Here is a 9,563-nt window from a genome sequence, read left to right on the forward strand (position 1 = left end):
TTATTTTAAAAAAATAATAAATTTGCCTCTCAATAGCCAGTCGCTTTGAATATCTTCAAAATACTTTCTCCACCGCATTTATTGAGATATCGGTAGCTGGCATAGGAAGAAATGTGCGCCGTGTCTTAAACGATCATTTGGAATGATAACTCAATTCGTTAAAACTGGATTTACTGTCTTTAAAACACAATTTCTTAAGTCATCATCATCATTGCCTTTCTCACCCTGGCTCAGGGTATAGGACACGAGCAAACAGGTTCCACCTTTTCCTATCCTGGGTCAGCCTCTTTATGTTATTCCATGTCTTCCCACTTTTCTGTACCACAATATCTGTGATTCTTGTCCAGGTACCACGTGGTTTCCTCCTTGGTCTTTTACCCTGTGGGTTCCAATCTAACACTTTCCTCGTTATCCAGCTGTCTGACGTCCTGAGAGTATGTTCAATCCATCCCCACCACCTTCTTCCCACCTCGTCTCTGTCTGGGCTCTGTCTTGTTCTCCTCAACACTTCCTTGTTGGTGACCCTGTTTGTCCATCTGACCCTCAGTTACTTTCTCAGATATTTGTTCATGAAAATCTGGTGGCTCTAAATGGAAGTCTGAGATGTGTTTCCTGTCTCATATCCACACAAAAGATTGACTTCACTGTTGTGTTGAAAATCCCCAGCTTTGCTAGAAGAGAGATTTCCCTGGTCGCCCAAATCCTTTATTTTAATGCTAGGAAAGCAGCCTGTGCCTTCCTGATTTCTGGACTTTATTTCATCACTTGTTCCTTCCTCTCTGATAATGACAATGGCAATGACAATCTTCATTCATCTCACAGGGAGAAATTATTCTTGGTCGTTTACAGTGGCAGAGGGACGGTACCAAGTTTAGGGGCACTCACGCATACATACAACAAGACAAGGCATTAATAAATACACGTTTTACTCCCAAGAGAAAAGTGCACGTGCATAATGTTATTTTCAATGACATGATAGCCAAGGCCGAGGTCAGAAGTCACGTGGCTAAAACAAAAATCAGTGTCGGGCCTTGGAACGTATCGAGCTAAGAAGCTAAAGAGCTTAACCTGGCCAGAAAAAGACTCACCTTGGAGCGATGTTTGTTCAACCAGGCGGAATCAGGGCTTGTTATAAGTAAATAACAGGTAAGGTAACATTTTGTTGATTTCCACGAAAAAGAATGTATTGTTGCGATAAGGTATACACACACGCACATGCGAACACACTCTCGGACGCACACACATGATTAGTCAATGGAGGGAAATACAAGCACGAGCACATGCCCAAATCAACATTCTGACAGATAGCATTTTGTATAGCGCAAATTCTTGCTCAGCAGCAAGATATATATGCGCTTTTCCATCTATGTAAATACCCCAGCAGACCTGACAGCATTCTGAAGCAATTCTAACTTCCTCGGAAGCATACAGTGCAAGCTGCCATTTCATAGGCGCTAAAACACTAACATACTGACAAGATCTTTCGCTGTCTATAGCTGGGTACCCACTCCCACCTGGGTGAAGTGAGGAAAACTCGTGTAAAGTACCTTTCCCAAAAACACAACATCGGGCCTGAGGCCTGAACCCTTGAAGCCACAACCTCACGATTACGAGTCCGGTAGTCTAACGTACGCATACACAGACTCACTTACACGAATAGTCATAGGAAGGACAAGATAAAATAATGATCAATGCGGAGATTGAGGCCTGCTGTGGCACGGAGTGAAGCACAAACAGACGAACACAGTCATGGGGACAGCTGACAGCTGACAGGTAAAACAATGGTCACGTTGTGAACCTAATCAAGCTGGGTAACTGTGAAAGTTTTCCCTAGTTTTTTATTCCGCTCAAAGCATTGGCCGTGTTGTAAGAAATTAGTCGGCTATCCTACCCTTACGTTTTTCTCGCGCAGATAACAATGGCTTGTATTATATTAGATAAATAAATTATTATAAATGGAGTTTTACACGCACCCCTCCTCCCAAATCAATACAGTTACAATTATTTGGTCGCTTTTAAGCACAAGGGGGCTATCCCGAAAAATGCTGCTTTGAGAAAACCGAATGTAAAGTTTTTGCCCCTTGTTTTGTTTCTTTAAAAGACAAGGAGGGTTTTCTCTATAACCAAACAAATATGCACACCGATGAAACCAAACTTCTCCTATAGGTAAGGCAATGCCCACTTTTTGTGTAGGTCAAGATTTCTGGAAACCCCGTAAACTGGGTTAGCCCACTTGTCCTTAAAAGCAACCATTTAGGAAGCAGGCTGCTTTGACTCTGCCTGTCAAAGCCAACGGGGGTGTGAGAGAAGAGATACAACGCCAGAGGTACCCGGTAATAAAACAGATTTCCCCAATCGGGAATGGAACTTACATCTTTTGCAAGATAATTTCAAGAGCTTGATCAGTGTGCCACAGACTACGGCGAGAGTTTTAGCGTTTCCGTCATGCCCTAGTTTACCTTTGGAGGGTGTTTGATGGGTGCTCTCGTATTATGTCATTATTTTCCTTTGTGCTCAACTCTGTAGATCATAGTTAGTCAACTTAGGCGATATTCAACCCTCAAGTGGGCGGTTTGGTAATTTTAGTGGGCGATGGGAACCAGCCGGGTGGTGGGAGCTATTTTTAATGCCCAACTTGGAAATTCGTGTCCAGACGGGTGATATGACAATTTTAGCCCTCTTAAACCTATCTGTATGTCGTGTTTTACTTTCGTATCCATACGACGAGGGGAATTCTGTGCCACAACTTTCCAAAGAGGAAATTTACTCTTTAATCTGATCCGTACGCTTTGCATAGCAGCCTGTCAAAATGATTTTTTGAGAACTACTGAACGTTTCAAAGAGATCTTCGCACTAGAAGTATTCTAAAATGTGAAGAATACAACCGTGGGGTACAAAATAACCACAGGGTGTACGGATAGGGTTAAAGATGACAAAAGTGAGAGCTGGCTAGTAAAAGGGTTGACGTGTAGAGGTGGCAGCAGACAAGTTCTAGCCTCTTGAGAGGTGACAAAAATGAGCGTTGACTTTTAAAAAAGTAGGCATGTAAAGGTGAGCAGAACGAACATTTCAGCCTCTTCATGTAGAAAAGAAAATGGGAGATGGCTATAAAATAGGTTGAGAGGCGCTAGTCTGGATTTGTCAAACACACGATGGTATACTAAAATAATGTGTTTCTGTCAACGAAGTTCATGTAGCTATAACCTTCTTGTGGGAATAAGGTGTAGGTGTGCGAACTTGATTGTTATCTTCAGGTAATGTTACCTCTTACACGTGCACGCGCGGGTTCACACACCCACACCTACACCCACACCCACACCCACACCCACACCCACACCCACACCCACACCCACACCCACACCAACACCCACACCCACACCCACACACACACGCGTGCGCGCGCGTGCGCGCACAGAGTGGGCGAAAGAAAGAAGAGAGAAAGAGGGAGCGAGAGAGTAAGAGAGAGAGAGATAGATACATAGATAGAGAGAGAGAGAGAGGGAAGGAGGGAGGTAGAGAGAGAGAGCAAGGATGGGGGCGACGGAAAAATATAGTAACCATGATATATTATAGTTTTTATAAATGGATCCCAGTTACGAAACGAGGAGCGAACCAATACGCAGATGAGGCACTCGAAAAAGAAGATGACTTCAATGCTCTAGTACTCTTGAGCAGCGCAGAGGAAAGCTAATTAATACCTCAAAAGAGTCTACCCCCTACGATTCCACCTCCCCCCACCTCCCCTCAAAGCAATGCTCGTATAATGATAAATTAACCGGTTAACCGAATGTTTTTCTCACACCCCCCTCACCTTCCCCTTTTTTTTCAAACAATGATTTAAGTGAGGCAGCGTGGTAGAATCAGGCTCTCGTCAAATAATCAAAGTGAAGAAACTGACATTTTCCCGCAGATTTGTGATTTTTTATTGCATTATTTTTTTTGTTGGGGGGGGGGGGGGGGGGGCTCAACACCTTTCATGCCTATTAAAGAACACATTTCTGTGAGGATTTTTATTCAAAAACAGTGATTAAAGGCACAAAAAATGTGCATTTTCAGTTACCGCAGACTCTTAAGTTAAGGAGCTAAGGAAATAACAAATCTTTGGCGGCCATTTTCTCACTGAATTTAGCTTTGAAAACAGGTAATCCCCATCTCCTTCATTCGCAAATATCTCGACTTATAGTCCAGGTAAATGGATATTTTTTCATTCAAATAAAGATAAGTGAACAAGCTTTAAGATGATAACAATAACTCTACATGCACAAAAATTGACGAGAGCCTGATTCCACAACGTCGTGAAACAACGTAAAGATGGAGGCCTGTTGTGGCATAGAGCTGAGCACCAACAGACAAGCACAGCCATGGTGACAGGTGATAGGTAAAACAATGGTCACGCTGTGAACAATTAACCGGTTAACCGGACTTTTTCCTTGAATTTTTTCCCACTCGAAGCGATATCAACGTTGTAAGAAATTACCTGGTTATTAAATTGTTTCCACTCCAAGAAATCATAATGTTGTGGAAAATTAACAGATTAGCTGAAACTTTTCTCTTTCTATTACCATTCTCCCCTCCTCTTAAAATTGGTCGCTTTTAAGCACAAGTTGGCTATCCCAAAAAGTTCTGTTTTGAGAAAATCGAAGGTAAAGTTTTTGCTTCTCGTTCAGTTTCATTACAAAACAAGGAGACTTTTTTCTATAACCAAACAAATATACACACAAATGAAACCAAACTTCCCCTATAAGTAGGGCAAGGCCCACTTTTGGTGTAGGTCAAGATTTCTGGAAACCCCTAAAATCTGGGTTAGCCCACTTGTCCTTAAAAGCGACCAATTTTAAGTAACAAGATTGAAAGAGGGTAGTTATTATCAAATCGGAAAAGAACTTAAAGTGAACAGGAAACAAGCACTTTTAACAGATTAGAATTGTAATACGTGGGACAAAAACTCTTGTGTCTGACTGCAGTCTCTCTTGGCTTTGATGTTGGTGTACTGTGAAGCACCGGCGTCTCTGTTGGAATGGTGAAGCTGTTCCCCGTTGTAATTATATTTGTATGAGTTTTACGCCCCTATCAACACTATCTAAATCGTTAACCCCGGGTTGTATTCTTCACATTTTAGAATACTTCCAGTACGAAGATCTCTTTGAAACTTTCAGTACTTCTCAAAAAACCATTTTGACTGAGTAGTATGCAAAGTGTGCGAATTGGATTAACGAATAATTTTTCTCTTTGGAAAGTGGTGGCACAGAGTTCCCCACGTCATATGGATACGATAGTAAAACACGACGTACGGATAGGGTTAAGAGGCCAGCTGCTTCGGCCGTGCATATCAGGGCCAACCTTAACTGAAAAAGATACAGTTCAGCAGGAATTTGCCCCCTCCCCCCCCAGCCTCAACCCTCCCCATTTTTTTAAACACTGCGTGTGGGTGGTTGGGGGGTGCTCTGGTGTGGTTTGCTTCTTCTTTCCTATCAAACATCTATCGTTCTTATCTCCTCTTCTTCTTTTTTAAAATCTTTGTTACTCTCTTGTAACACCTCTAATCTTCTGGCGCTCATATGACCTTATGCAGTTGAGAACGCCTTAAAACCCTCTACTAAAAGTAAAAAACCCCACTGCATCAGGGTACAGAAATGCTAACATGCTTTTGGACATTGTTCAGGAAGGAAAAGTACAGGAAATATAACAAGATAACCCCAGTTTTCATAATTTCACCCCAAAACACAATTTTGGTGCCCCCCTCCCCCCATCCTACCTTAACCTCTGAGGAAACAGTTCAAGGACGGATAGAGCAACGGCAAATGTTTGCACTCTCATACCGTTTCTGCCGTGTGAAACAGTCAAGGGCAGAAGTTGTTTTATCTTTTTTTAAATATTAATATGGGTGTTTTACTGAAACAGAAGAAGGGGCAGGCCCAGGAAATAATGGATAGGAGGGGGTCAGAAAACATTAGTCTTGACCCTATCCGTACGTCGTGTTTTACTATAGTATCCATACGACGTGGGGAATTCTGTGCCACCACTTTCCAAAGAGGAAATTAAATTTTACTCGTTAATCCGATCCGTACGCTTTGCATACCAGTCTGTCAAAATGATTTTTTGAGAAATATAGAAAGTTTCAAAGAAATACTCGCACTAGAAGTATTCTAAAATGGGAAGAATACAACCCCTGGGGTACAAAATGACCCCAGTCGTACGGATAGGGTTAAATAACATAACCATGTAGCAGGCCATACGTCAGCCAAGGCGAGGGATACATTTTCTTCTGCCCATCGACGCCGCACCGGAAAGAAAGTAAAAAAAGTTTTACGCCTTTACGAACACAACTTAATAATATTAATAATATTAATAATAATAATAATAATAATAATAATAATAATAATAATAATAATAATAATAATAATAATAATTGCATTTATATAGCGCATGTTCATGCTCAAGAGCATGCTCTAAGCGCTTTACAACTATTATTACCCCAGCAGACCCCCTGAGAATACTCTGAAACATTCTCGGCCTCCGAGGAAGCATACAGTGCAAGCTGCGGATTTCACGCGCTCAAACACTATCAAACTGACAAGATCTTTCACTGTCTATAGCCGGGTACCCATTTTCACCTGGGTGAAGTGAGGAAAATTTGTGCAAAATGCCTTTCCCAAGGACACAACGTCGGGCCCCTGACAGGATTTGAACCTATGAGCTTACGGTTGCGAGTCCGAGAGCCTAAGCACTAGGCCACCGACTAAGATAATTTGGTCGCTTTTAGCTCAAGGGGGCTATCTCGGAAAAAACTGTTTTGAGAAAATCGAAGGTAAAGTTCTTGCTCCCAGTTCAGTTTCTTTAAAAGAGAAAGAGAGTTTTCTCTAAAACCAAACAAACATGCACACCAATGGAACCAAACATCTCCTATAGTTAGGGCAATGCCCACATTTGGAAACTCCCGAAATCTTGGTTAGCCGCTTGTCCTTAAAAGTGACCAATTTAGAAGGCGGGGTTTGTCCCTGCCCGCCAGGGCCAACCGGGTCTGAGAGGGATACAACATCCCAGCACAAAGATCGAGATACTCTAAAAAGATTCTCCCCCCTCTGGAATCGAACTCATATCTTAGATAAGATAAGATAAGATAAGATACATCTTTATTGTCCAGATCCTGGCACATTGGTTTGGTGTTTCACCACGTGTACACACATACTTACACACACACACACACACACACACACACACACACACACACACACACACACAAACACACACACACACACACACACACGAACACACACGTAGGCTTACAATCACATGCATAAAATAAATGAGCAACAATATAAACAATAATAATATTAAGCTAGATACACACTCAGTGTTATTTTGATGCATGCTCTAAGGTCGTAAGTATACTTATACAAGATGGTTAAGATGGAAGCATTTTGATAGAAGATGGTAAAAACAAACTTCTATATCTTTCTTTGTTACAGATCAGAAGCCTAGGTCTTTTACTTCTGACTGATGTTTTTATTTGAGGGAACGAGGGGCCTAACCGCTACATCGGAGAAGCCGATCGCCGTTATTTGCAACCCTTTTACCAATAGCGCTTTCTTCTGTGACGCCTGCTCACTATAGAGCTGGAAATGCTGGGTAATTACTTAAAAGACAATAGGATAATATAAAGAGATTTCCTGTAACTATTTATAGACTTTAAACCTTTTGAATGACAATGTTTGAGAGCATGCGAGGGGAAAAATAATAAATTTAATGGTGAACCATGATCACCAGGACCTGATGTCTGTCTCCGTCCTGGAACTTGACGAAGAAGAATTTTGCTCAGGTGCGAGCAAGTAAGAAATCAACTGTTGATTCTGTAGAGTAATCCAGGATTAGCGGAGTCAACGACTGGATTATTGCCAGTCAAAGGATTATCTCTGGCTCTCGTGTGGAAGGTTTAATCTGCGGTCACGGACGGTGCTAGTGTTCTCAGAGGGTGGTGAAAGGGGGAAGGGTAGGGGGGTTTTCCTTTATGTTGGTCGAGTTGTGAGAGGTGCCAAGACTGGAGGAAAAACAAGAGAGAGAGAGAGAGAGAGAGAGAGAGAGAGAGAGAGAGAGAGAGAGAGAGGGAGAGAGAGAGAGAGAGAAAGAGAGAGAAAACAGAAGAGAAAGAGAGAAACAGACAGAGAAAGAGAGGAACAGACACATATAGAGAGGATCTGACGAAGAAAGAAAGTGAAAGGGAGATGTACATATAATGCATGTGTGAGTTTGCGTGTATGTGTGCGTACGTGTGTGTATGGGGAGAGGGTTGCGTATGTATTTGTATGTGCGAGAGTGTTCGAGTTTATGTTTGTGTGTGTGAGTGTATGTGTGTGTGTGAGTGTGTGAGTGTGTGTTTAAAGTGAAGCCTAATAATTACTTTTCGAGTTTTTTGGGGGGTGACAGAGAGGGTCTATGCTTAAGGCTTGTGGTTAATATAGGAGATACGTTTTAAAATGAAAGGATTTCCCCACACAGGCTTCAAACTCACGACCTTTACTTGCAACAGCGAGATCGTTATTCCAAGTCATCGGATTGAGTCGGGACAAGCTGCCCTAATTTTCCTTCATAAATGGGCAACCAACTAAACACAAACGTATTCGATTTTGAAGGTCACCGTTTTAATTTGGTTGAATTCGGTCGAATTGCCCCATCCACGAGGAAAAATCTGTCTGGGCCCAAATAAACCTGATGAATGATATTGGAAGTGTGCATTGGGTTTAAGCAATGTGCCACAGAAGCTGGTATCATGCAAAAAAGAAGACTTTTGCACCCAAGAGAAGGTTTAGTTATTGGTATCACAACCTCTATCTTCAATATAACTGACTTTGGTCAAAATTGGTTGCACCCAACAGAAGGTTTAATTATTGGTATCACAACCTCTAACTTCAATTATTATGACTGACTTTGGTCCAAATTCTGAACATTCTAAACTTGATAAACTTGATATTGAGTTGTTAAGGGGGGAGTTTTCAAGGCTCTCTGGCCACTGCACTAGGTCCTATCGGAAATGGACGTTACCATACTATAATCATTATAAGTTCTGCCTAATAGGAAGTCATACGGAGTTGGAAGGAGCGTCTGACTTATTATTATATCGTACGGAAAAAAACGTATGCAATGTCCTTGGCATTGTCAGCAGTTCTGTCTCTTTTGTTTTTGTGCTTTTTAAAGTTTCAGTTTGTTTTGCTTTGTTTTCTGGATTTTCTTGGATTTGATTTGTTATAAGTTGTGTTTTAAAATCTTATTTTGTTTTGTATTTTTTGTGGTGGAAGGGGGGTGGGGGTGGTAAGTTTCTTTTGACTTAAAAAAAAAAATTCTTGGAAGAAGAAAAAACACGACTAAGGGAAAAATCAAACACCGCCTTTATGTAACGTGCTATTTTCCACATGCTTAACAAACCATGCTAATCTGATGCCGTTGGTTGAGCAAATCCGTAACATTACCGTAAGTGGTTTAACAAAGGGTCTGTCGACGTTTCTGCTGACGTCAGCAAATCTCATGGTGCTGGTGGTGGTGGTGGTGGTGGTGGTGTGTGTGTGTGG

Source organism: Aplysia californica, unplaced genomic scaffold, assembly GCF_000002075.1.
Source record: "Aplysia californica isolate F4 #8 unplaced genomic scaffold, AplCal3.0 scaffold01181, whole genome shotgun sequence".
NCBI lineage: Eukaryota > Metazoa > Mollusca > Gastropoda > Aplysiida > Aplysiidae > Aplysia > Aplysia californica.